Source organism: Apodemus sylvaticus, chromosome 12 (genome assembly GCF_947179515.1).
Source record: "Apodemus sylvaticus chromosome 12, mApoSyl1.1, whole genome shotgun sequence".
NCBI lineage: Eukaryota > Metazoa > Chordata > Mammalia > Rodentia > Muridae > Apodemus > Apodemus sylvaticus.
The window spans coordinates 26,340,664-26,367,013 of NC_067483.1; the positions used below are offsets into that span (position 1 = coordinate 26,340,664).

The 26,350-nt window shown below is 49.2% G+C and overlaps 1 protein-coding gene across 2 annotated transcripts in view; it reads left to right on the forward strand.

Moving 5' to 3' along the window:
• C12H2orf76 (chromosome 12 C2orf76 homolog) overlaps positions 1-26,350 on the forward strand; it is a 75,621-nt gene that overhangs the window by 301 nt on the left and 48,970 nt on the right. The window lies entirely within an intron of this gene.

Consider the following 26,350-nt stretch of genomic DNA (forward strand, 5'->3'; position numbering starts at 1 on the left):
CGACCCCTTTCAGGGAATCTAGGGAAGAATCCCCGGTGCAACGCGCAGCGATGGCCCGCTGGACCAAGCCCATACCCAGGCCTTTTCTTCTGAACTTCTGGCATTTGTCCATAGTTTTCAGTCTTGCGCCCCTAACGCAGTCTTGTGTTCCACCAATGCTTTATAAAGGCGGAGACAATGTAATAGAACAAACTTGCACGGGAAGAGGTGCCCAGCAAGCCTTGGTTAAGTGAATAACTTTTCGAATGTTTCCTAAACACTGGGCTGTTGAGTGCTGACTCCTAAACTTTGGACACGCAGCAGTGGACAAACAGACGAATCAGTGCTACCTTGGAGCGTCTTATAGTGGGTTTATAGTTGATATATTTTAAAAAGTAAAGAGTTGGAAGTTATAGCTGATGTGTGTGGAGGGGTTGGAAGAAGATGCTGTTTGAGCGAGCCCAGCCAGTCGGAGGGAGCATTCTAGCAGAGAGCAGGAGTAAGCAGGAGTTACCGTGGACACTGAGGTTTCCTTTGAATTTTTAGTCTCGTTAATGAAATATTTAAAAACTGATTCGGAAGGAAGCTCGAGGACAATTTTGTTTAAAGTTTGAGATTAAAAAAAAAAAAAACAACAGGACAGACAAACTGAAAAAGTTGACACACACTGGGGAGAGGAGACAGAGGAAACGTCATGCCTTTTAAGCTAGACATGGAGGTCCGAGAAACTGAGAAAGCCCAGATGAGTGTTAGGAAGAGCATGCTTAGGAGTGCACAGCAGGTTCCAAGGGTTGAGCTTGGAGGGCGCTCAAATTCAAGAATGTGTGTCCCGGGACAAAAGATTACAGTGACGAGTAAGAGTACTTAGACCATGGCCGAAGCTGGGGAAGTGAGAAAGAGGTGGGCTGACTAGGTGATGGCAGGGGCCCTTCATTCTGGGCATGCAGGCACTCATTTTGATGGCGTCCTGAGGTGAGGAGGGGACTTTTCAGCAGAGGTGATGGTGTTAGTGGGGCCTTGGTGCCACAGGAGCAGGAGGCAGGGAGACAGCACAGTGGGTGGAAGGATTTAGTGGGCTAAAAGGAGAACTTTCTGGCATTGGATACAAAGGCGAAAGAGAGGGGTGCTAGAAAATTCTCTGGAGGTCATTACAAAAGGGAGATAGTCCCTCTTCACTATGTGCCAGAGGCCCTGGCCACAGCTGCCACCCTTCCTACCCGCCCCCTCACCACAGCTGTAGTAGTTTGCAGAGACAGGGCTGGGGCTGCTTCTCCCTGCTGGAGAGTGTCTGCCTGCCTAGTGTGGTGAGGCCCTGGCTTCCATTGCTAGCCCATCAAAATAGAAAACTGAAGTCCAGCCGGGTGGTGGTGGAGCACGCCTGTAATCACAGCATTCTGGGAGGCAGAGGCAGGCAGATTTCTGAGTTCGAGGCCAGCCTGGTTTACAGAGTGAGTTCCAGGACAGCCAGGGCAACACAGAGAAACCTGTCTCTTGAAAAAACCAAATCCAGAAAAAGAAAAAGAGAAAGAAAGAAAGAAAGAAAGAAAGACAGAAAGAAAGAAAGAAAGAAAGAAAGAAGGAAAGAAAACCCCTGAAGTCCAAGCTTTCAAATGTTACCAACAGCGCTGGCCATGCTTTGTGGAGTGTTTGGGAAGAACTTTAATTGCAGGGAACACAGGTAGATGTGTTAGTTTGTGAGTCACTTTGCTTAGAAAGCTAAAGTAACAAAAATGTTGGGAGGTGAATTTGGGGAAATTGCCTGTATAAAAAAATGGAGATGTCTTCCATGGTGGCGATTTGGGGACCTTATGTCTCAGATGGATAGCTTGTATTCCTTACTGTTACTGTCCTTGTCACTTCTGAGAGAGGAATTGACGCCAGGGAGCTTTGACTGGACTCACATGTGAAGTGGCTCAGTGGGAGGGTTACCGTTATCTGTATGTAGTTTGTATGTAATATGACAGTCTGTATGTAGTTCCAGGTTGAGTTGTTGGTTGCTTGTAGGAATATAACTCACTTTATTAATTCCAGGTAGTGGCTCCAGATGAGAGTACAGAAATTATTTCTAATGAGTGAAGGAGATATTGAAGGGTATGGATCCTTGGGAGCTATGCCATTGTGAGCCTTTTGGAGTGTCCCATGTGTCAGTGAATCCCAGGACATGCCTCTCAGCATACTTCCTGCCACCTTCCCTGGCTCCTCAGTGACTCTTTGTTGGTGTCTTGGCAATGGGAATGTCACTGCTAAGCCTGCCCCGTGCATCTACCCCAGGGAGTTAGGATGGCAGTTGGAGGTCATAGAAAAACTTGGGCTATTATTCCGCAAGTGCCTTCCATCTGTTTTGGAGACAGTATCACTGTTGTCCTCGAACTTACCAAGTGAACAGGCTAGCTCTTTCTCTCCAGCACAGGGATTCTAAGCATATGTCACCATGCCTGACTGTTTTGCATGGTTTATAGAAATTGAACTCAAAAGATTTTCATGTTTGTGTGGCAAGCACTTTGTTATCTGAGCCCTCTCAGCGTTTGGAACTTAATTTTTAAAAATAAACTGCAGGGGCTGACAAGATGGCTCAGCCGGGAGAGCCCTTGTCCTGCTGTCCTGATAACGTGAGTGTAGCCCTCGGAACCCGTATAAAGGCGGAAGGGGACTGCCAAGTCCACAGCATTGCCCTCTGACTGCCATGTGTGTGCTGTGTCATGCATGAACTTGCATGCATACACACAGTTCATGCACACACGTGATAAAAATAAAAATAAACTGCTTTGGGGCAAGTCATGAAGTTTTTTTGACTTAACAAATTTCTGCAAAACTAGAAAAGGTCATTGCTTCTCGTAACCTTGAGTGATGATGGGGCCCTCAGCTCTGCTATGTCCTCACCGGGATCTCTCATTTTAACTCTGTTACAACTTGACTTTTCTGCTGTCCGCTCTCTGCCGTACCTGAGCTAAGGAGAGCAGAGGTCCCCGTGCACTGGTCACCGACTCTCTCTCCATGCTTGCTCTTATTAAGAGCGACTGAGCATAGCGCCCTTTTCTTTTCTTTCTGTAAGATTTGCTCCTTCTGGCTATGAAATGGCACCTACTGTGGTCCCAGGAGGAGGGAGACCAAGGCAGGAGCCTCCCTGAGAGTTCGAGGGCAGCCTGGGCTCCACACTAAAACCTTGTCTCAGAAAGCAAATGAACAGGACTTGGGAGATGGTTCAGTTGGTAAAACGTCTGCCCTGCAAACAAAGAAGCCTGAATTAAGATTTCCAGCCCCACGGAATTGTTAAAATCTATTTTCTGCACCGGGGCGTCTGATACAGGCAAATCCTAGGAGATTGCTTGGTGGGCATTCTAGTCAATCGGTGAGCTCTGGGTTTATTGAGAGACTGTCTCAAAAAATAAGATGGAGAACAATTGTGGAAGATATCCAATGTCAGCCTCTGACACACACACACACATCACACTCATACACATAATACAACAAAAAATGGCAAAAAAAAAAATTCAAAAAGTTCCTTTCAATTAGCTGCCAACTTGGAAACCAACTAAATTCATTAGAACTGATTATCAGATCATAGGCAAAGCAGATGAACTCTGGCCAGAGACCTATGCAATCTCTTGGTAGCAATCCCAGCTTTGGAGGCAGAGGGCTTAGGAGAATGGGGACCTGACCCAGCCGGCCTGTCAGCCAGCCTGACTCAGCCGTCAGCGGGAGCTGTCAGTGTTTGCAGCTTGTCCTCGTGGTTGGGAATCTATAAGGTATCATTCGTGCTGCCCACAGGCTTCCTTGATCGCAGCTTAGTTAGATTGACCAGGTTTACCAGGTGTGGAACTCCTGCTTTGAAGCAGGCCTCAGAGCAAATCAGGAAGCAGTTGATTATTTTATAACTATCATGCCAGTATTGGACCAATAGTCATACCTTGCAGGCAGGTCAGTATCGAAGGATCCAACACTGGATAAGCAGTTTGCACTACACCGTCTGGCTGTGTAAGCTAGCCAGCAGGTAGAGTTTCTCCTCACTTCGAGGCTGATTTCTGTGTCTGTATCCACAGGGTTCCCTTATTGTTAGCTTAAGCCCATGGGCAAGACACAGGAACAGGTGAAGATTGTTCCTGCCTGTTGGGTGTGAAGAGCGGTTTAAGATTAAGTTTCTTGCTTTAAAGGAAACCTCTAATTTCCAAAAGTAGCCTAATCATTATGAAAAGAGTTAACAGCAAACTAACGCTGCGTGAGCGCTTCTGGGGAGGGCCAGGGTGTTCGCACACACCCAGTCAGCACTTGGAGCTTGGGGTCCATTGTCTTGAGATGTGACTCCTCTGGCCAGGCTCCTGCAGCGCAGGGCAGGGGTCAGGAACAGCATGTTTTTAAAGGGATGGGGAAGTACTTCCCAGATAGGAGTGGGGAGAGGCTGGGCTCGGTAAAGTCTAGAGCTCAGAGAGTGGGGTGGGAAGAAGGTAAGGACGGCTTTCCTACACCACAGCTAGAGGAGGCTTGCCAGCCGGAGGCTCTGAGCGGTCCTGTCCTCTGCCATTCTGCCCTCCTCAGATGTTGAGAGGAGCTGCATCAAAGCGGGCATGAGAGCACGCCCTGGGTACCGCTGTCCACCATCCGCTCCTCCTCCATGCCCAGGCAGCATGGGTACCCAGTGGCAGTAGCCTTGGACACCACAGGGCTCGAGGGTGGAAGGTGGTGGGGAGGCGTCCTTGATTCACTAGGAGGAAGGGAAGGATCGGATGCTCTAAGCCATCCTAAGACACATCCTGTCTTAGCGCCTTTATGTGTTCACATGTGCTTGTGTGTGTGTGTGCATGTATGTGTGAAGGCCAGAGGACAACCTCAGCTGGTGTTCCTCAGGCACAGCTACCTTTTATTAATTTTGTTACTTTTGCACATTCCTTAAAAATTATTTTTTTACTGTGTGTATATATGTGTGTCTGTGTGAGTGTATGCTGTGTGTGTGTGTGTGTGCAGGTGCCCACGGAAGCCAGAAAAGGATATCTGTCAGTTCACCTTGTAACTAGAGTTATAGGTGGAACTGCTCCATTTTTCTTACTGAAAATCGGTGTGTATGTGTGTGTGAGTGTGAGTGTGTGTGTGTGTCTGTGTGAGTGTATGCTGTGTGTGTGTGTGTGCAGGTGCCCACAGAAGCCAGAAAAGGATATCTGTCAGTTCACCTTGGAACTAGAGTTATAGGTGGAACTGCTCCATTTTTCTTACTGAAAATCGGTGTGTGTGTGTGTGTGTGTGTGTGAGTGAGTGTGAGTGAGTGTGTGTGAGTGAGTGTGTGTGAGTGTATGTGAGTGTGTGAGTATGTTAGTGAGTGTGAGTGAGTGTGTGTGTGTGTGTGCGCACGTGCGTGCGTGACAGTATGCATGCGTGTTCAGAGGCCAGTTTGCAGGGATGAATGTCCTCCTGCCTTCTTCAGGCAGTCTCTCTCCTTTGTGCCTCTCCTCTGTGTGGCGTCCTCCATGCTGGCCCTCGAGGTTGCAGCTGTTCTTCTGTCTCTGCCTCCTATCTCACTGTAGGAGTGCTGGGATCACAGTCCTGAGCCTGCCTATGCATCTGGCTTTTCACATGGGCTCTGGGAACTGAACTCAGGTCATCAGGCTTACAGGGCAAAGGCTTTTCTCTGCTGAGTCACCTTAGTGGCCCCACCTTGGTTTTGAGACGGGAACTCTTCCTGGACTGGACTGGACTCCCTGGCTGGGCTGGGCTGGCTGATCTGTGGACCCCAGGGATCTGCTTGTCTCCTCAGTGCTGGGATTACAGTGCTTGCTACCATGCCCTGATTATTTTTTAAACATGGGATTTGGGGATTTAGCTGCTTGTTTAAGGTCCTCATGCTCACAAGGCTTCACTAATCAAAACATTTCTCTAGCCCTTTCTTAGTGTCTTTCTTTGATAGTCTCACTTTGACAAAGAAGGGGATCATTGACATTATTACAGATGGAGGGAATGAATAATGCCTTGCTACTGTAATGACTTGCCTTCCATGGATGTTAAGATGGGCTAAGAGGGTGGCCTTACTCCAGTGGATGGTGGGACAGTGCTGGCCCTCCAGAGATCTCACTTACACCACTCTCTGTGGAGAGAGAGGAATGTGTGTGTCTAACCAGTGATGGGCTGAAAGTTGGGGATCCTCATGTGGCCTCATAGCCATGGGGAAGATGGAGTAGGCTGCCCTGTGGCCCCATCCCTTCCTCCTCTCACAGACGATGGGGCCCCATTACATCCCAGTGCGATGGGACTCCTAGCGTCCTTCTGACCCAGGTGGAGGTATAGTCGCAGTCCTTTGTGGTCTCTGGGGGCAGAGCCATCCCTGCCTGAAGTATTTTAAGTTGCTCGGTTCCTTTTGTGCTGGCGCTGTGTCTAAAAATTGCAAACTTTGTGTGTGTGTATGTGTGTGTGTGTGTGTGTGTATGTGATTCTGATGTGTATGCCTTTGTAACTGTATGTGCATATGCTTCTTGTGTGCCTGTGGAGGCTAGATGAGGCTGTTGGACCCCCCCCCCGGGGGGTGGGGCTAGGTTCGAGGGAGCTGTGAGTCCCCTGATATGGGTGCTGGGAGCCAAACTTGGATTCTCTGCGAGAGCAGCAAATGCTTTTAATCGTAGATCCATCTCCCCAGCCCCTGAAGCTTTCTGATTTTGATTCCTCATTGGTATTTCTGAGATTGGAGAGTTGGTAAGCCATGGAGTCTGAGACCCGAGAAACTTCAGGAAACTAGTCCACCACTATCTTCTGCCTCAGATCCTGAGGTCCCTAGCCTGCCTGCCCTCCTCCATCCATGCTTCAGAGTTGAGCTTTGTTTTGTACAGAGCATCAGGATTTGGAATTGTACTTAGCAGGAATTATGAGGAAAAGAACATCATCTTCTCACGTAGGACAGCACCAGTGGAGCTCATTATTAAGATTTGTGTGGGTCTTTGTGCGAGTATGCACACAGATATAGGGATACTCACAGGTGACAGATCTGGAATTGGAGGAACTGGCTGTTGTGAGCTGCCCAGTGTGGGTACTGGGAACTGAACTCAGGTCCTCTGGAAGAGCAGTGCTCTTAAACACTGAGTTGTCTCTCCAGCCCCTGAATCTGATTTTGCCAGGCATAGTGGGATATACCTATAATCCAGTATTTGAGAGGATGAGACAGAAAGGTTTCAAGTTTGAGGTTTAGGCTTGGGTACATAGCTAGACTCTATCTCAAACAACCAAACACCCCTCCCCCAATAAACAAAACAATAAATAAATAAAACCTATTTTTAAATTACTTCTACAAAGTACACTAGATTCTGAATGTGTGACTCCTGTGTGAATCTTCTGTTTTTCTTAGATTATTATTTTAAAAATTAAAATATGTATAAATATGCCTACATATATGTCTGTGGTCACATGCGTACCTGGTGCATGGAAGGCAGAAGAGGGAGTTGAACCCCTGGCGCCGGAGTCACAGATGATTGTGAGCAGCTATGTGGGTGCTGGGAACCGAGCCAGGTCCTCTGCAAGCGTTACAGGTGTGTTTAACCACAGAGCTGCCTCTCCAACCCCTCCTTAGATTGTTTTTGTACCATTCATTAATTTTTTGTACATGTGTGTGTAAGTGGGCTGCGTGTGGAAGACATTGGAAGGCCGCTTGTGAGAGTGACCTCACGTCTTCCACCGTGTGGGTCCTGGGTGTTGAACTTAGATCACAGGCTCCTTGGGTTTGGGTGCAAAATCTTTCGCCCACTTTGCCAGCTCTCCCAGATACCCGAGCTCCTGTGCGAGTCTTAAAAGTCCAGTGTAGACTCTTGAGTTTCCACTGTCTCCATTAGTGCTGCTGTGGTTATTGGAAAGTTGGGTGTAAGGCAGAACATCTCCCTATCTTAAGATGGTCCTGAGATGTTGTGGGTAAAGCACTTGCCTGGCAAAGGTGAAGATTTAAGTTCAAGTCCCCAAGGCATGTAAAGGTTGGATGTGGAAACGTTAAATCTTTATCTTCACTCCCAGTGCTCCTGCTGGAGACGGGAGATGGAAACAGCAAAATCCCTGGAAGCTTATTGGCCGGTTAGCCTTGCAATGGCCAATCAACTCTCAAACAGGGTGAAAGGAGAGGTCAAAGGTTGTCTGTCCTCTGACCTCCAGTGTGTGCCATAGCACAGCCAGTTCCACACAAGAATTTTTTTAAAAAAGAAAAGAAAATGAAAAAGAATGCAGGTGGTCAGCTACTTACTAGTTTGTCCACTAAACCTGACACCAGATCAACTGAGCCTGTTTAATGTGCACTTTTGAGCGTTCAGCAGACATGGTTTAGCTTCTTCCAAACACCCTTCCTGGCTCGAGCATGGCCAGATGACATCTGGAATTTCCCTCTCAGTGCTCTCTCCAGTGCTCCCGGGATGCTAACTGTTCTTTCCAGCCTGTCAGATGCTTCCTTCGTGGAACATGCTCTGGATGGAACTCAGACACCTCGCATTTGTGAGTGACCCCACGCCCCTAACTCCTCCATCCTTCTTCCCCTGTCTGTCAAGCGAGGATGACTACGGAGAGTCTGGAGCTCCGTGGGAGTTTGATACTTGGAATGGCGCTCAGCACCATCACGAGGAGAGTTTCTAGTGCAGAAGCTGAACAGCCGTAAAAGACGAGGCCAACTCCTGTGTGTGTTTCTATGATGTCAGAATCAGAAGAGGTGGCTCAGGGGGTAAAGGCACTTGCTGCTAAGCCTGGCAACCTGTCCCCATGACCCACATGGTAGAGGGAGAGAGCCAGGACACAGATGACCTCTGACCTCCACATGTGCATTCACACACACATGCACGCATGAGCACAGAAATATTTTTTTAAATATTTTAAAATAATTGTGTGTATATTTCAACCTGGAGCTCACCTTTTTTTGGCTAGATTGGCCAGCCAGTGAGCCCCAAGGATCTTACTTTTTTTTTTCCAACCCCCCTCCCCCATTTGCTACACTAGCCAGCTTTTATGTGGTGCTGGGGATTGAACTCAGGTCCTTACCCTTGTTCTGCAGGCACTTTTCTTACTCAGCCATCTCCCTGGCTCAAGTGCCATTTCTTAAAAAAAAAAAGGAACATTGATTTGAGAGGGGGGCTGCACTTGTACCTTGGTATGTATGTGGGAGTCAGAGGATAGCTCGTGGGTATCAGTTCTTTCTTTTCTGGGTTTCTTTCCTAGGTCTTCAGGTTTGGCAGTCATCTAAGTGGCCCTCTTGTGACCTTTCCTTATCGGCACCATCGTAATTAGTCAGGAGCTCCTCTGTTCGTTTTAGATCAAAATTGTGGAATGAAGGCATCAGCATGACTTAGGGGTAGAGCTGATAGTGAGTCCCCATTTTAGTGCTAGCTAATATTTGAATAATTAGGTTACTTTAAAAAATGAAACTCATAGTTCAAACAAAGAATATTAAAACTGCTTTTCCGGGACTAGAAAAATATGAGTTTGATCCCTAGAACCTATGTGAAAACAACAGGCATGGTGGTGGGCTCTGGAATTCCAGCACTGGGGAGGCAGAGGCAGGTCCCTGGGGCTCTGGCCAGTCAGCCTTAATCCACAGCAAAGCTCTCACGCTACAGGCCAGTGAGAGACCCGGCCTGTCTCCAGAGGTCACAACAATCCTGAGAGTGACACTCCGGGGTTGTCCTTCAACCCCCCCCCCCCCCCCCCCCCCCGCACCACATGTGCAGGTATGTGCACACACACCTGGGGTTGTCCTCTAGCCCCCCCCCATGTGCAGGTGTGTGTGCACACACACCTGGGGTTGTCCTCTAGTCCCCCTCCCCCATGTGCAGGTGTGTGCACACACACCTGGGGTTGTCCTCTAGTCCCCCCCATGTGCAGGTGTGTATACACACCTAGGGTTGTCCTACAGCCTCCACACACATGTGTAGGTGTGTGCACACACAGCTGGGGTTGTCTTCCAGTACCCCCCATGTGCAGGTGTGTGTATACACACCTGGGGTTGTCCTCCAGCCCCCCACATGTGTAGGTGTGAGCACACACGTGTTGAAGGCCCTGAAATTCACGTCTCCTGTGCTGCTTGTTCTGCCCTGGAGTCTCCTTGTCTTTATCTGTGTCTTAGGAACAAGGTACAGAATGACTTAAAACAGCAGAAATCTGCTGTCGCAGAGCTCGGCAGGCCCACATTGTGAAAGAGGCTATCAGAAGCATTCTAGTTTTCTTTCTGCTGCTGTTACAAAAACACTTGGACCAAGGGCAACTTGGGGAAGCAGAGTGGTTGGTTTCACCTACAGGTCACAGTTCATCATTAAGTAAAGTCAGGGCAGAAACTCAAGCAGGAGTTTGAAGCAGAAACCATGGAGGAGCACTGCTCGCTGGCTCTCATACTGACCCATGCTTAGCTTTCTTACACAGCTTGGGACACCTGTCCAGGGAATGGTGCTGCCCACAGTGGGTTGGCTCTCCCAAACATCCTCCACCCATGCCCACTGAGCTAACCATCTCTCAACTGAGTCTCCCTTCTCAGGTGACTGTCAGCCTTGTCAGGTTGGCAGGGGAAGCTAGCTAGGACAAGCAGCCTGAGGCCTTCCACGGCCTTGGAAGGCACATCTGCTTGGAGTCTATCTCCCAGCTTCTTGTGAACCCTAGCATTTGGTTATTAGATGGACTGTTTACGTCTCTGTCTTTATGTGGTATTCTCAATGACTTCTTACTTGAGGCACCTGTCTTGTTGGATTAGGGTCCAACTGTGTGTCACTAGAGGCCAAGTCTGGTGTCTGGTGACTCATATATGCTTTGGACAATGTCCTTATATGCCAAAGAAGACAAGGCAGCTCTTTGAGGTCCCTCTCACTCTTTTTTTTCCTTGGTGTGTGTGTGTGTGTGTGGGTGTACATATGTCTGTGCGCCCGTGTGTGTAGAGACCTGAGGTTAACATCGAATGTCTTCCTTGACACTCTCTCCACCTGACTTATTGAGGTAGGATCTCTCAGTTGGACCCAATTGTCCTAATCTGGCAAGTCATCTTGATCTAGGGAGCCCTTATTTGTACCTTCCAAGTGTGAAATCACAGGTGGCCATCATGCCTGCCCCTCATGTGGCTTTTGGGGACCTGAACTCTAGTTCTCTCTCTAACATGGTAGATGCTTCACCCACTAAGCCATCTTCCCAGCCTCTGGAGCCTCATCTACAAGGTTCTAATCTCGCTCATGAGGTTTGCTCCCACAACCCAGTCACCTCCCTGAGGCCTTACCTCACAGTACTGCCACATTGGTGGTTAGGTTTCAGAATGCACACGAGGAGGCATTCTTCCCCCTGAGTCAACGGATAATAGCTGTCTCCGTTCTCCTGTGCCTATAATTCCAGTACTTAAGAAGCTGGACTTCCCGGTCAAGGCTAGTTGGGGCTACATAGTAAGCCACCATCTCAAAACAAAACCGAAAAACACAACGACAAAGCCAGCAGTGATCCAGTTTCCCTTGGGGCGGTGAGGAGCTGAAGAACAGTCCTATCTCCGTGGTGGTAAAGGGACTGTAAGGGTAGCTAGGCTACCTACCTAGTCCTAAGGAACTTAAATTGCTATGCACTGTGTCACTTTCCTTGCCACTGTGATGGAGTGAATACCTAACAGAAGCAACTTTGGGGAGGAAGGGTTTCCTCTGGCTCACAGTTCAAGGGCGCAGCCCATCATGGTGGGGAAGGCACGGCAGCAGGAGGGTGAGGCGGCTGCTCACACACGGCATCCACAGTCCGGGAGCGGAGAGATGGCTGCCGGGGCTCAGCTTGCTTTCTCTGTTTCACTCAGTCCAGGACCCCAGTCCATGGGATGGCGCTGCCCACATCCAGGCTGGGTCTTCCTGCTTCTTTTAACCCAGTCTAGAAACTCTGACAGAGAGTACCCGTCGGTTTGTCTCCTAGGTGATTCTAGGTCCTGTCTAGTTGGCAGTCAATATTAACCATCCCCAGAGTGGTGAGGTGACCCCCAAATTTGTTGACAGAGATGAGATCCCAGCACAGTCAGGGATGGCAAGATTACTGCCGTGACTCAGCCGCCGGCAGCTTGCTGTTTGATGCAATAGGCTTTTGGGACATCCAGAGCTGGGTCATTTGCCTTAAATCCTGGCCACCCACTGATGACAGATGGCAGGGAGTTGGTCTTGCTAGTGTTTCTCTCCACACGTAGCTCCTCCAGACCGAGAGGTCCCTCTGCCACTGTGGCTTGGGTACTACCAGCATCTGTGGATGCCCCTTCCTATGGTACGTGTGGATGTGGGAGTCAACTGTGTTGAATTGGCTAATGACTACATTCTACGCATGGCAATTTCCTTCCCGTCTGCCGTTTGGTTTTATTTTTTAAAAAAATGAGAGAGAGAGAGAGAGAGAGAGAGAGAGAGAGATTGTTTACTTGAGGTGGAAAAGGGAACTAACTTTCCTAAAGCTGTGGTTACAAGTAACTGGGAGCTGCCCAGCTAGCTGCTGGGCACTGAACTCTGGTCCTCTGAAGAAGCAAGCACTCAAGCACTCTCAAGCACTGCGCCATCGCCATCTCACCGGACGCCAGAGCATCTCATGAAAGCCCGTATGTTAGAGTAGCTGTTCTCAAGCATCCTGATGCTGTGACCTTCGATACAGTTCTTTGTGTTGTGGTGACCCCCATTCATTGTTTCATTGCTATGTCATAACTGGAATTTTGGTTTGGTTTGGCTTGGTTTTTGGTTTTTTTGAGACAGGGTTTCTCTGTGTAGCCCTGGGTGTCCTGGAACTCACTCTGTAGACCAGGATGGCCTTGAACTCAGAAATCAGCCTGCCTCTGCCTCCCAAGTGCTAGGATTAAAGGTGTGTGCCACCACTGCCCGGCTATAACTGGAATTTTGATACTGTTATGAATGGTAAGGTAAATGTCAGTGTTTTCTGATGGTATTAGGTGACCCCTGTGAAAGGGACATTCAACCCCCAAAGGGGTTGTGACCCATACTTTATTTTTTTTAATTTATTTCAAATAATATTTTCTTTTTTTTAAATTTTCTATATTCTTTGTTTACATTCCACATGCTTTCCCCTTTCCCAGTTCCCCCCTCCCCATAAGTCCCATAAGCCTTCTTCCCTCCACCCATTCCGCAATCAACCCCCTCCCACTTCTCTGTCCTGGTACTCCCCTACAATACTGCATCAAGCCTTTTCAGGACCAGGGCCCTCTCCTTCCTTCTTCTTGGGAATGATTTGATATGTGAGTTGTGTCTTGGGTATTCAGAGCTTCTGGGCTAATATCCACTTATCAGTGACTGCATTCCATGTGTGTTCTTTTGTGATTGGGTTACCTCACTTAGGATGATATTTTCCAGTTCCAACCATTTGCCTAAGAATTTCATGAATTCATTGTTTTTAATTGTTGAGTAGTATTCCATTGTGTAAATATACCTCATTTTCTGTATCCATTCTTCCATTGAGGGACATCTAGGTTCTTTCCAGCTTTGGCTATTATAAATAAGGCTGCTATGAACATAGTGGATCATGTGTCCTTATTGCACGCCGGGAAATCCTCTGGGTATATGCCCAGGAGTGGTATAGCAGGGTCCTCCGGAAGTGTCATGCCCAGTTTTCTGAGGAACCACCAGACTGATTTCCAGAGTGGTTGCACCAGCTTGCAATCCATGGTCCTCCAGCTGGTGTGGTTGGGAGGTGGCAGAACCCTTTGAGAAATGGAACCAGTGAGAAATCTTTGGATCATTGGGTGTAAGCCCTCATCTCTCTCTTGGTCTTTGTGCCCTGACTTTGAAGTGAGTGGTTCAGTTCTGACACATGTTTGTGCCATCTTTAACTCCCATAGGCCTGAAGCAGGAGGACCACAGATGGTTCCCTGACTGAGAACTTTTGGTCTGTGAGCCAAAGTGAACCTTCCGTTTCATTGTCTTAGTGTTCACTGCTGAAGGACACCATGACAATGGAGAGTCTTACAAAGGAAAGCGTTAAAATGGGGCTTGCTTGTATCTTCATAGGCTTAGTTCATTACCCTGAGGCAGGGAGCATGGTGGCAGGCAGGCAGACGTGGTAGGTGAGTTCTGTGTCTGGATCCACGGCAGCAGGAAGAGCCACTGAACCTGGCTTGAGTTTTGGAGACCCCAGTGACACACTTCCATCATTGTGGGGACGTTGAGATGCTAAGAACTTGAAGCAACTGTGTAGATAGTCAAGAGCAGCGAAATAACCTGTGCATGCGAGTGTTCAGTTCAGTGTCTCCACGCTTAGGATTCCCTGCCTAGGGAGTGGTGTCACCCACAGTGGAAAGGTCTTCAGTTAGCGTAATCAAGATGATCCTCACAGACATGCCCACAGACCAACTTGACGTTCTTCACTGAGACTGTCTTCCAGGTGATTCCAGATTGTGAGGAGTTGATAATTTGAACTAGTCATACAGTCATCTCACCAGCTCTGTCCACTCCACATAGCCATCTCACCAGCTCTGTCCACACCACACAGCCATCTCACCAGCTCTGTCCACTCCACTCCACATAGCCATCTCACCAGCTCTGTCCACTCCACTCCACACAGCCATCTCACCAGCTCTGTCCACTCCACACAGCCATCTCACCAGCTCTGTCCACTCCACACAGCCATCTCACCAGCTCTGTCCACTCCACACAGCCATCTCACCAGCTCTGTCCACTCCACACAGCCATCTCACCAGCTCTGTCCACTCCACTCCACATAGCCATCTCACCAGCTCTGTCCACTCCACTCCACACAGCCATCTCACCAGCTCTGTCCACTCCACTCCACATAGCCATCTCACCAGCTCTGTCCACTCCACTCCACATAGCCATCTCATCAGCTCTGTCCACCCCACTCCACACAGCCATCTCATCAGCTCTGTCCACTCCACATAGCCATCTCATCAGCTCTGTCCACCCCACTCCACACAGCCATCTCATCAGCTCTGTCCACTCCACTCCACACAGCCATCTCACCAGCTCTGTCCACTCCACACAGCCATCTCACCAGCTCTGTCCACTCCACTCCACATAGCCATCTCACCAGCTCTGTCCACTCCACTCCACACAGCCATCTCACCAGCTCTGTCCACCCCAGAACTGAGTTCAGGTCCCCAGGCTGTATCTTCGAGACAGTCTCATGTACCCCAGTGTGTTCTCAAACTCACTGTGTATTGAATTTCTGGTTACCCTGTTTCCACCTCCTGAATTCTACGATTGCAGGTGTCACTACCATGCCTGCTTTGATCAAACCCAGGGCCTTATGCATGATATGGAAGTATTCTACCAACCCTCCCATATCTGCTGTCTTAAGATCTAAAACTTGATGTTGATGGAAGACACGAGAAGCTGGTCAGAGATGAAGGACTCTGTTGTTCAAGGCACAGCCAAGAGCATGTATCATTTATATTAATTTCTCTTGCCCTAAATCCCTATGGGTCAGGGCTCTGTGGCTCAGAGATTGATACATATTCATGTGTTTGTGTCACGGCTGCAGAACCCCAATTTTAGGTAATCTGAACCTTTACAATAGGACCACAGGCTACTTTCCCCCTGAGGGAGATCCTGTCTTCATTTTACCAGACAGTAGCTAGACCTGCCTGCCGTGCTGTTAGGAGAGCCCATCTCTGTCTTGCTGAGCTGTTAGAAAGATAGGTTAAAACAACAGCACCCACCTCCTGTGCTCATATTGTGCACAAAAACTGTCAGAGGAACAGTTTGTGTGTGTCACGGAAGGATGGAGCTTCTCCCTGACGGAAGCGCAGGGGCTAGAACAGTGGCTCAGTGGGCACAGGGCTTGCTTTACAAGCAGAAGGACCTGAGTTCAGATCCCCAGAACCCACATAAAAAGCTGGATACACTCTGGGTGTGGTGCCACATGCCTTTAATCTCAGCACCCCTGAGGCAGAAAGAGGCAGGTAGCACTCTGAATTTGAGGCAGCTTGGTTTATACAATGAGTCCCAGGCCAGCTAGTGATATACTGTGAAGCCAGAATAGCCAGACACAGTGGCCCCTGTCTGTAACCCTGGCCCTGAGGAAGACAGGTGAATCCCTGGAGTTCACTCGCCGATACCTGGCTGTCTCTGCTGTTTTCATGACTCGCAGTTACTTTCTTCTTGTTGTGACCAAATACCCAACAGGAGGGTACAGCAGAGGGCTCAGTGCACCCTGATGGGGAGGGTACAGCAGAGGGCTCAGTCCACCCTGATGGGGAGGGTACAGCAGAGGGCTCAGTGCACCCTGATGGGGAGGGTACAGCAGAGGGCTCAGTCCACCCTGATGGGGAGGGTACAGCAGAGGGCTCAGTGCACCCTGATGGGGAGGGTGGAGCAGAGGGCTCAGTCCACCCTGATGGGGAGGGTGGAGCAGAGAGCTCAGTCCACCCTGATGGGGAGGGTACAGCAGAGGGCTCAGTCCACCCTGATGGGGAGGGTGGAGCAGAGGGCTCAGTCCACCCTGATGGGGAGGGTACAGCAGAGGGCTCAGTCCACCCTGATGGGGAGGGTACAGCAGAGGGCTCAGTCCACCCTGATGGGGGAGGGTACAGCAGAGGGCTCAGTCCACCCTGATGGGGGAGGGTACAGCAGAGGGCTCAGTCCATCCTGATGGGGAGGGTGGAGCAGAGGGCTCAGTCCATCCTGATGGGGAGGGTGGAGCAGAGGGCTCAGTCTACCCTGTTGGGGGAGGATACAGCAGAGGGCTCAGTCCATCATACAGGGAGGGTAACAGAGGAGTCAGTCCACCCTGATGGGGAGGGTACGACTGATTGATTGGCTTGTGTCTTATGGGACAGGAAGTGGGGAAGAGGGGATCTATAAAAGGGCCAAAGCAGACCTCAAAGGACTAGTCCCCAGTGATCTCTTTCTTCCAGTCAGGCCCTGCCTACCACCTTTCAATGCCTCCTGAGGTGCCATTGTCTTCTGAGATCATCTGCTCCTTTCCTTAGGACAGCGTCCTTGTGATGTAATGGTCCTTGTGATGCACAGGCCTGGGACAGACTCAGACATGTGCTGCTGTTCCCCTGGGTGTTTCCGAATCAACCTAGTAACTGAAGTTAGCCATCTGGAGCTAAGATGAAGTCAGGGATGTCAAGCCAGGTCAGTGAGGTCTCAGTTCAGTGAGAGACCCTGTCTCATTAAATAAGTGATTGAGGAAGACACCCTAGTAGCCCTTGTAGAGACATAGGCAGTCAGACAAACACACACACACACACACACACACACACACCCCAGAAAAAGAGACAGAGAGAGACTTAAGAGTCAGAGACATGCATTAAGCAGTCTATCTCTTACATCTCGAGCACTCGCTGCCCTGGATCATTTGCCCAAGATGAAAGACCAAGGCCAAGGCTGGTCTGTGGAGCTGCAGGTGTCAATGCCAGGAGGTCAGAGACCGAAAGAGCAGATGGGATCTTGTGCTTATTTACTTACTTGGCATTGACAATGACCCATTGTCAGCTGCTGCGGTCACCATGGGATAAGCTCCATCAGCATGGGGAACATGTGGGAGTTATTAGATTAGCTCATATTTATTTTGAACCCATCATGTTACTTAAATACCAACAGGTGGGAGGTTTTATTATTGTTAACGTATTGTAAAATGATCCAAACTTCAAAAATCATTCTTTTAATTTAGATTTGTTTTATTTTTCTGTGTGTATCTGTGTGTGTGTCTGTGTGTGTGTGTCTGTGTGTCTCTCTGTGTGTGTGTGTGTGTGTGTGTGTTTGGGTTTGTGCATGTGATTGCCAATGCTCATGGAATCCAGGAGAGGGCCCTGGACTCCTTGAAGCTGGAGTTGTAAGCTGCCCACTGTGAGTATTGGGATCTGAACCCAGTTCTTTGCAAGAGCAACATGCTCTTAACTGGTAAACCATCTGTGGTGGTTTGAATAAGCATGGCCCCTATAGGCTCATGTTTGACTGCTTAGTCACCAGGGACTGGCTGTCTTTGAGAAGGACTCATTGGAGAATGTGTGGCTTTGTTGGAGGAAGCGTGTTGCTTTGAGTTTTTAAAAGCCCATGCCAGGTGCCCCCCTCCTGTCTCTCTCCCTTGCCTCTCTCTTAGTTACTTCTCTAGCATCACACCTGCCTGCCACCTGCTGCTACGGTTCCTACCATGATGACAATGGTCTAAACCTCTGAAACTCTAAGCAAGCTCCCAGTTAAATGCTTTCCTCTTATAAGAGTTGCCATGGTCATGGTGTCTCTTCACAGCAACAGAGCAGTGGCTAAGACACCATCTCTCCAGCTACAGTCTTTCTTGCATTAATGTTGGAAGTGTGTTTCTTAAAAGTTTTATCAGTGAAACGTGAACACGCTGATCTTTCTAGAATACTGGTGGTACTTTGGTTTGCAGTATGTAAGCAACTAAAGAAAAAAGGTCAGAAAATTTGCAGATGCTCATTTAATTGTCACACAGTCCTAGTTTTAGATTATTAATTATTATTGTTGATCTTTAAAGCCTACACATTCATTATATATATTACTGTGTGTATGTGTGGGGGAGGGTGCATGCCCTATAGCCTGTGTGGAAAGCACAGCTTGGAGGAGTCAGCTCTCTGCTTCTCCTGAGTGGGCGCAGGGGTTGAACTGAAGACCTCACGCTCCTGTGGAAGCTACTTTACCCACTGAGCCGTCTCCCAGGCTGGTTCGTGCCGTATACCTGGATGTCTCTGCTGTTTTCATTACTTGCAGTTACTTTCTTCTTGTTGTGACCAAATACCCAAAAGGAGGGTACAGCATAGGGCTCAGTGCACCCTGGTGGGGAGGGTACAGCAGAGAGCTCAGTCCACCCTGATGGGAAGGGTACAGCAGAGGGCTCAGTGCACCCTGATGGGGAGGGTGGAGCAGAGGGCTCAGTGCACCCTGGTGGGGAGGGTACAGCAGAGGGCTCAGTCCATCCTGATGGGGAGGGTACAGCAGAGAGCTCAGTCCACCCTGATGGGGAGGGTACAGCAGAGGGCTCAGTGCACCCTGATGGGGAGGGTACAGCAGAGGACTCAGTGCACCCTGATGGGGAGGGTACAGCAGAGGGCTCAGTGCACCCTGATGGGGAGGGTACAGCAGAGGTCTCAGTGCACCCTGATGGGGAGGGTACAGCAGAGGGCTCAGTGCACCCTGATGGGGAGGGTACAGCAGAGGGCTCAGTGCACCCTGATGGGGAGGGTACAGCAGAGGGCTCAGTCCATCCTGATGGGGAGGGTACAGCAGAGGGCTCAGTCCACCCTGATGGGGAGGGTACAGCAGAGGGCTCAGTCCACCCTGATGGGGGAGGGTACAGCAGAGGGCTCAGTCCACCCTGATGGGGAGGGTACAGCAGAGGGCTCAGTCCATCATGCAGGGAGGGTAACAGAGGGCTCAGTCCACCCTGATGGGGAGGGTACGACTGATTGATTGGCTTGTGTCATATGGGACAGGAAGTGGGGAAGAGGGGATCTATAAAAGGGCCAAAGCAGACCTCAAAGGACTAGTCCCCAGTGATCTCTTTCTTCCAGTCAGGCCCTGCCTACCACCTTTCAGTGCCTCCCGAGGTGCCATTGTCTTCTGAGATTATCTGCTCCTTTCCTTAGGACAGCGTCCTTGTGATGTAATGGTCCTTGTGATGCACACGCCCAGGACAGACTCAGACATGTGCTGCTGTTCCCCTGGGTGTTTCCGAATCAACCTAGTAACTGAAATTAGCCATCTGGAGCTGAGATGACTCAGCCTGTTAACGCACTTGCTGGGCAGGCCTGACTACGTGAGCTCCACCCCTGAAGCCCATCCCACTAGTTGCCTTCTGACCTGTGTCATGTGGCATGCCCTCCCCATAATGCACACATGTGCAAATTAATAATGAATAAATAAAACAAGAAGCTGTCACAATATTGCACATACAAAGCAAATTTATTTTTAAAGACAATAGGGCCAGTGAGGTGGCTCAGCTGCCGAGCCTGGTGTGTGACTCTAGTCAGTCCCTGACTCACAGTCGAAGAGAGACAGACTCCTGCAGGCAGTTCTCAGACTTCCACAGACTTCCCTACCCACCTGCCAAATAAATTAAAATTAAAAACTTAAAACAGTAAACTTTAAACTTACAATACTGATCTCTAAATACAGAGGAAATTAAGTATTTAAGGTAATATGAATGTGATTATTTTTTGGTTTTGGTTTTTTGGTTTACCATACGTTTTGGAAAGCTGTACTTTGTCTGTATAGTTAAGACCTTGAAAGCAAATGCCATCTATGGACGTTCTGGGTTTTGTAAAACTCGAATTGATGGAATAGATGTAACTCAAAAATGGTTCAGGTTTTGAAAATAATTCCATTCAGGTGCCTGTTCAGTTTCCAGCCACACACAAACTCAGGCATACAGACAAATGGATAGAACAGAGGACCCAGAAATAAACCCATAGCCACAGCCTCTCAGCTTTGACAGAGGTGTCCAAACCGTGCCTTGGTTAAAGAGCCTCTTCAGCACACGTGCTGGGGAAGCTGGGCTGCGGAAGACAAGACAATGAAACCAAACAGCTCCCACCTTGCACAAAGCTCAGCGTAAGACCTGAAACTTGGAGACTCTTGGGAGGACAACACTTAGAGATGCATACAGTGCGCCGCTTGGGAGCTGGGCAGTGAAGAGCAGGGGACCTGAGTTCAGTTCCCAGCCACCGTGTCTGGCAGCTCATAAGAGCTTGTAGCTTCAGTTCCAGGGTATCCGGTGCCTCTGGCCTCCTCTAGCACTGCACTTTATATATATATATATATATGGGTGTGGGTATCTGAGAAGACTCCAGGAACAGGAAATAATCCTAAAAATTGACAGGTAGGATTAGAAAAAGTTAGAAGCACAGCAGAGGAAATGGCTAAGGTTAAAAAAAAAAAAAGCAGACCATCCAGTTAATAAATATCCTAAAGAACTGAAAAGACAGTGCTCAAAAGAATAGACAGGCATGGCCAATACATTTTTTTTTAGGTCAGTATCTTTAGCCATCGGGGAAATGTAGATCAAAGCTGAGCTGAGATTCTGTCTCCCAGGCATCAAGATGGCTCAGCAAGTCAAGGCGCTCGCCACCAAGCCTGAAGACGCAAGTTCAATCCCTGGGACTCACATGACAGAAAGAAATCTCAGATTCCATCTCACCTTAGTCAGAGATGCTTTCGTCCAGGAGATACCTGACAGCCGGTGCTGGTGAGGCTGTGGGGGAAGACAGCCGTTATTTGCATTTAGTGGGAATGTAAGCTTGTGTGTAGAAAACAGTATGGAGGTTGCTCAGCTAAAACCAGGAATTATCCAGCTATCCTAGCCTTGAATATAAACATGGAAGACTCTGGCTCAGCGGATCCAACCTCCCTAGTGCTGTGACCTTTCAATACAGTTCCTCATGTTGTGGTGACCCCTAACCATAAGATTATTTTCATTGCTGCTTCATAACTGTAATTTTGTTACTGTTATGAATCATAATGTAAATATCCATGTTTTCTGATGGTCTTAAGTGACCCCTGCAAAGGGTTGTTTGACCCCAGAAAGGGGTTGTGAATCACTGCTCTAAATCAACAATGCCACAGAGACACTGCCCACCCATGCTTCTCACCGTTATTTATAGAAGCAGACACAGCCTAGATGTCTGTCAGTAGATGAATTGGTGAGGAATATGTAGTGGGATCTAATTAACCGAAGAAAACAAAATTATGACATTTGCAGGCAATTGATGGAACTGGAGGTGATTAGGATGTCAGAATCACAAGTTCAAATACTTCGTGTTTTCTCTTATACACTGACTCTAAAGTATGTGTGTATGAGTGTGTGTGGGTGTGGGGGGGCATAGACAGGGGGCCATGCAAGGGGAGGAAGAGGCAGGGGAAAGAGGAAAAGCAGGAAGAGGATGCTGGGAACATGGAAGCTGACTGGGGGCTGCTGGACAGGAGGGAGGCGTGGCATGAAGTATGAGATGCTATTCGGAAATTGTTACTGTGTGTGCTCCCTTAAGAAGCGAGAGTACCATGGCACTGAGCACAGGCCCCTATGGAGGAGCTAGAGAAAGGACCCAAGGAGCTGAAGGGGTTTGCAGCCCATAGGAACAACAACATGAACCAACCAGTACCCCCCAGAGCTCCCAGGGCTAAACCACCAACCAAAGCGTCCACATGGAGAGACCCATGGCTCCAGCCACCCACGTGGGCAGCAGAGGATGGCCTGGTCGGACATCAATGAAGCCCTTGGAAGGCTCATTGCCCCAGTGTAGTGGAATGCCAGGTCAGGGAAGCGGGAGTGGGTGGGTTTGTGAGCAGGGGGAGGGGAGGGTGGGATAGGGGATTTTTGGAGGAAAGGGGATAACATTTGAAATGTAAACAGAAAATATCTAATAAAAATGTTATTAAAAATCGAGAGTAAAGGAAGAAGCTTAGAGAAGACAACTGTCTGACTCTCCTGCAGCTTAGACACCTGCCTGTCACACAGAGGGAGGTCGGACAGACAGAGCGCAGTCCTGCTGTAGCTGTAAAGTCTTTTGTCCCTGCTGGGTTTGTTTGAATGCTTTTTCTACAGTTAAAATGTCTGATAGGTTTCCCCCCCTAAAGGCGTGTGTAGAATAGTGGGCTCCCTGGGGACATTCCTACAGGTGTATAACACGCTTGCTTTTATTCTCCGCACTGATTCCTCTCCTCACCCCCTGCTGGTCTCCCCTTTCTTCCTCACCTCCTGAATAGACTCCCTTCTGCTCAGCTCCTTCTTCTTTTCCCAAGTGGATTCTGCTGAGAGAAACATAATGTTTGTCTTTCCAAGTCCGCCTTTATTTTGCTTAACACAGTATTTTCCGTTGCATCCATATTCCTACAAAAGATATACTCTTTGTGAATAAATCACATACACACACACCACAGATATACAGACCTCCCCAACACCAGAACCTCCAACACACGCACACAATCACGCGTGCACGCACACACACACACACACACACACCATGGCTGATTGTGTAATTCCCTGTTGTGAATGGTGCTTCAGTAAGCAGTGCATGTGAGTGTCTGGATTGTATGGTGACCATGGTTTTCTCGAGTTGTTGCCTAGCACTGGGATAGCTGGCTCATATGACAGTTCTAAGGTGTTTGGGGTTTGTTTTGGGAATTTTCCATTCTGATTCCCATGGCTGGACTGCAATGTCTTCACATCCTCAACAGCATGTGCATGCTTGTGTGTGTGTATGTGTGTGGTGTGTGTGTGTGTGTGGTGTGTGCATGTGTGTCTGTATATCTGTGTGTGGTATGTCTGTGTGGGTGTGGTATATCTGTGTGTATGTGTGGTGTATATATATGTGGGGTGTATGTAGGTATGCGTGTGTATGTGGGGTGTGTGTGTATGTGGGGTGTATATATATGTGTGTGTGTCTGTATGTATGCTGTGTTTGTATGTGTGTGGTGTGTGTATATGTGGTATATATATATATATGTCAGGTATGTGTGTATGTGGGGGGTGTATGTGGGGTGTGTGGGGTGTGTTTGTGGAGGGGGTGTGTATGTGCGGGGGGTGGGGGTGGGGTGGGGGGTGGAGTGGGGGGTGGGGAGTGTGGTGCGTGTATGTGGGGTGTATATATGTCGGGTATGTGTGTGTATGTGGTGTGTGTGTGTGTGTGTGTGTGTGTGTGATGACAGCCACCCTGACAGAGATGACAGAGATGAAGACGTTCTCTCAGTGGAGCTTGGTTTGATTTGTGTTTAGTTCGTTTGCCTGTTCATTTATTGATTGGATTTTCGTTCTTCTGGTGTTTAATATTTTTGGGTTTATATATTCCGGACACTGATCTTCTGTTAGAAAAATAGCTGGCCAAGATTTTTTTCTGTTCTGTATTTTGGATTATCATCTTAGAAGCTTGAAATATGCTAGTGTCAGACATTGGAAGGCGATGCTAGGCATGGTGATATGTCCCAGGGAAGCTGACACAGAAGGATCACTGGAGCCCAGACTCACGACCAGCCCCAGCAGCGTAGCAACACCAATTAGCAGAGGGTCAGTGTGCCGCCGCTGGCCAGGCGGTCAGTCCCAGGCCATTTCCTGAGTCTGGTGCTCATACGTCAGTCCTTACTGATGGCCCAAGCAGAGAGTGGTGCCTGAAGGCTTCCTCTGCTCACTTGGGGGTCTTGCAGAGCAATGAGAAGCCTAAGTCAGGCAGTGCTCACAAGCGCAGCTCGGCTCTGACCGGGCGGCCCTTCATCCTCTCAGTTCAGATCCTCAGCTAAGCAGGCACCCAGTTCCTAATCTATTTAATGTGCGTGTGTGTGTGCGTGTGTGCTCTGCGTGTGTGGAGGCCAAAGGACAGCCTTGAATGTCACTCCTCAGGTATCATCCCCTCCCCACCCCCTTTTTTGGACAAGGTCTCTTAATAACCTGGAACTTTGTCAAGTAGGCTGGGCTGCCTCTCCCTTGAGCTTCTAGGGATCTGCCTATCTCTGCTTACCATCTTGTCACTGTGTAGGCATGTACCGGTGTACTGGGCAGCCTTCCTCCCTTCCTTTCTTCCTCTCTCCTTCCCTCCCTCCCTCCCTCCCTCCCTCCCATCCTCCTTCCCTCTCTTCCACCCTTCTTCCCTCCTTTTCATTCTTTTAAAGAATTACTTCTAAAGTGACTCATTAATTTTTAAAATCACATTTATTTGTGTATTATGTGCATGTGCCGCAGGGCATTGTGGGGATCCAAAGTCACTTGAGGGAATTGTTTCTCTTCTTTCACTCAAATCAGGGCAGTAGGTTTGCCAGCATCCCCAGCCACAGCTGTTTTGGTTTTTTTTATTTAAAAATTATATATGTGTGCATATATGTGTGTGTGCATGTGTATGTGTATATGTGTGTATGTGTGTTGTATACATGTGTATGTGTATATTGTATATGTGTGTATGTGTTTGTGTATATGTGCATGTGTGTGTATATATGTGTGTTTATGTGTGTATGTGCATGTGTGTGTCTATATGTGTATATATGTGTGTGTGTGTGTGTGAGCGTGCGTGTAGGGAGTGCATGTAAAATAAGATAGAATTAAAATAAAATCTTGTCCTGGGAGCTGTGTATGTCTCCGTGTGTCCCACAGTATACCCTTTGTCCACACTTCTTTACTTGCAAATGTCCATTGGAGTGAGTCATGGATCTGGTTCAAGGCCCCTGGCTTCTGCTGCACTCTCTGCACTGCATCCTCACTGGATGAGGCATAGATATCCTGTTGTTGCCCTGTGTCATGGAGGTCCTACACACTGGCCCCTTCATGCGCTCCAGCAGTTCAGAGGTGGAGTAGATGTTGGGTGGCACAACCCGAAGCCCTGGCTCTGGGGCGGGGAGGTCCTAGATCAGCCCACCAGCCTGGTGGCCCTCACCCCCAGGACAGGCTCTCCAGCACAGCCCTGGCTAGCTAACCCCGTGCTACCGCTGCCAAGAGACAGGGGCAGCTGCCCTGCTCTCAGGCCTGTGGGGCTGGCTCACCTCCGCCCTCACGATCAGGGTCAGCTCTGCTGTGCTGTGCAGTGAGGGGCAAGGCTGGGCCAGCACAGCGCCTCGGGCGGCAATCCAGACTGGGGACATCTGCATGGCCTTTGGTGGTAGCATGGGCCTGGGACATCTACTCAGATCCTGGCTGCTGTAGGGCCATGGACTCAGACATGGTCCCCAGCAGCAGCGTGGGCCCGGATGTCCCCATGGTCTCTGGTGGCAGCACAGGCCCCTCAGACCAGCATGTCTCCCTGCAGCAGCACGTTCCTCAGATATCCACCTCAGATATCCACCTCAGATATCCACGGGGTCTCTCGAGGCAGCCCAGACCATGGGCACTCACTTGGCCTTTGGTGGTAACCCCGAGCCACAAACGACGACGACACAGACCCCAGCTTCAGCAAGACCACCTAGCCAGACATGGCCCTAGCAGCAGCCGGGGGGGGGGGGGGGGAGGACCGCACTGGGGCCTCCTCACTTCTGCCTCTTCCTCACTGCCGTCCAGTCTCCAGTCCCACCTTTCTCACAGTGACGGGCCCCTCAGCTTAGCTTTCTCTCCATCTCTTCACCACGTGCGCACTCCACTTTCCATCTCTCCATCACACATTCTCCCATGGAAGCAGCGCCTGCTTCCAGGTGCTTGGCTGTCGTCCTTTCGGCCTCCCTCCAGGGCCAGTGTGAGTGGTGAGAGCTTTCACCTGCCGAGGCGGCTCGCCAGCCTCTGTGTTGTCTTTTTTATGTAGATTCTCGTGGTCCAAGCTCAGGTTCTCATGCTTATGAGACAAGCACTTGGCCAACGGAACCATCTCCTGGTCCCCATCTATTACTTATTTTTTTGATTTTTAAAATGTTAGTAATATTGTGTATGGGGGGCATGAAAGCATCACAGTGTGCATGTGACAGAGAACAACTTTGTGGACTTAGGTTCCAGGATTGATGTGGGTCATCAGACTTTCACAGCAAGTGCCCTTCATGGGCAGAGCCATCCCCCGACTGTA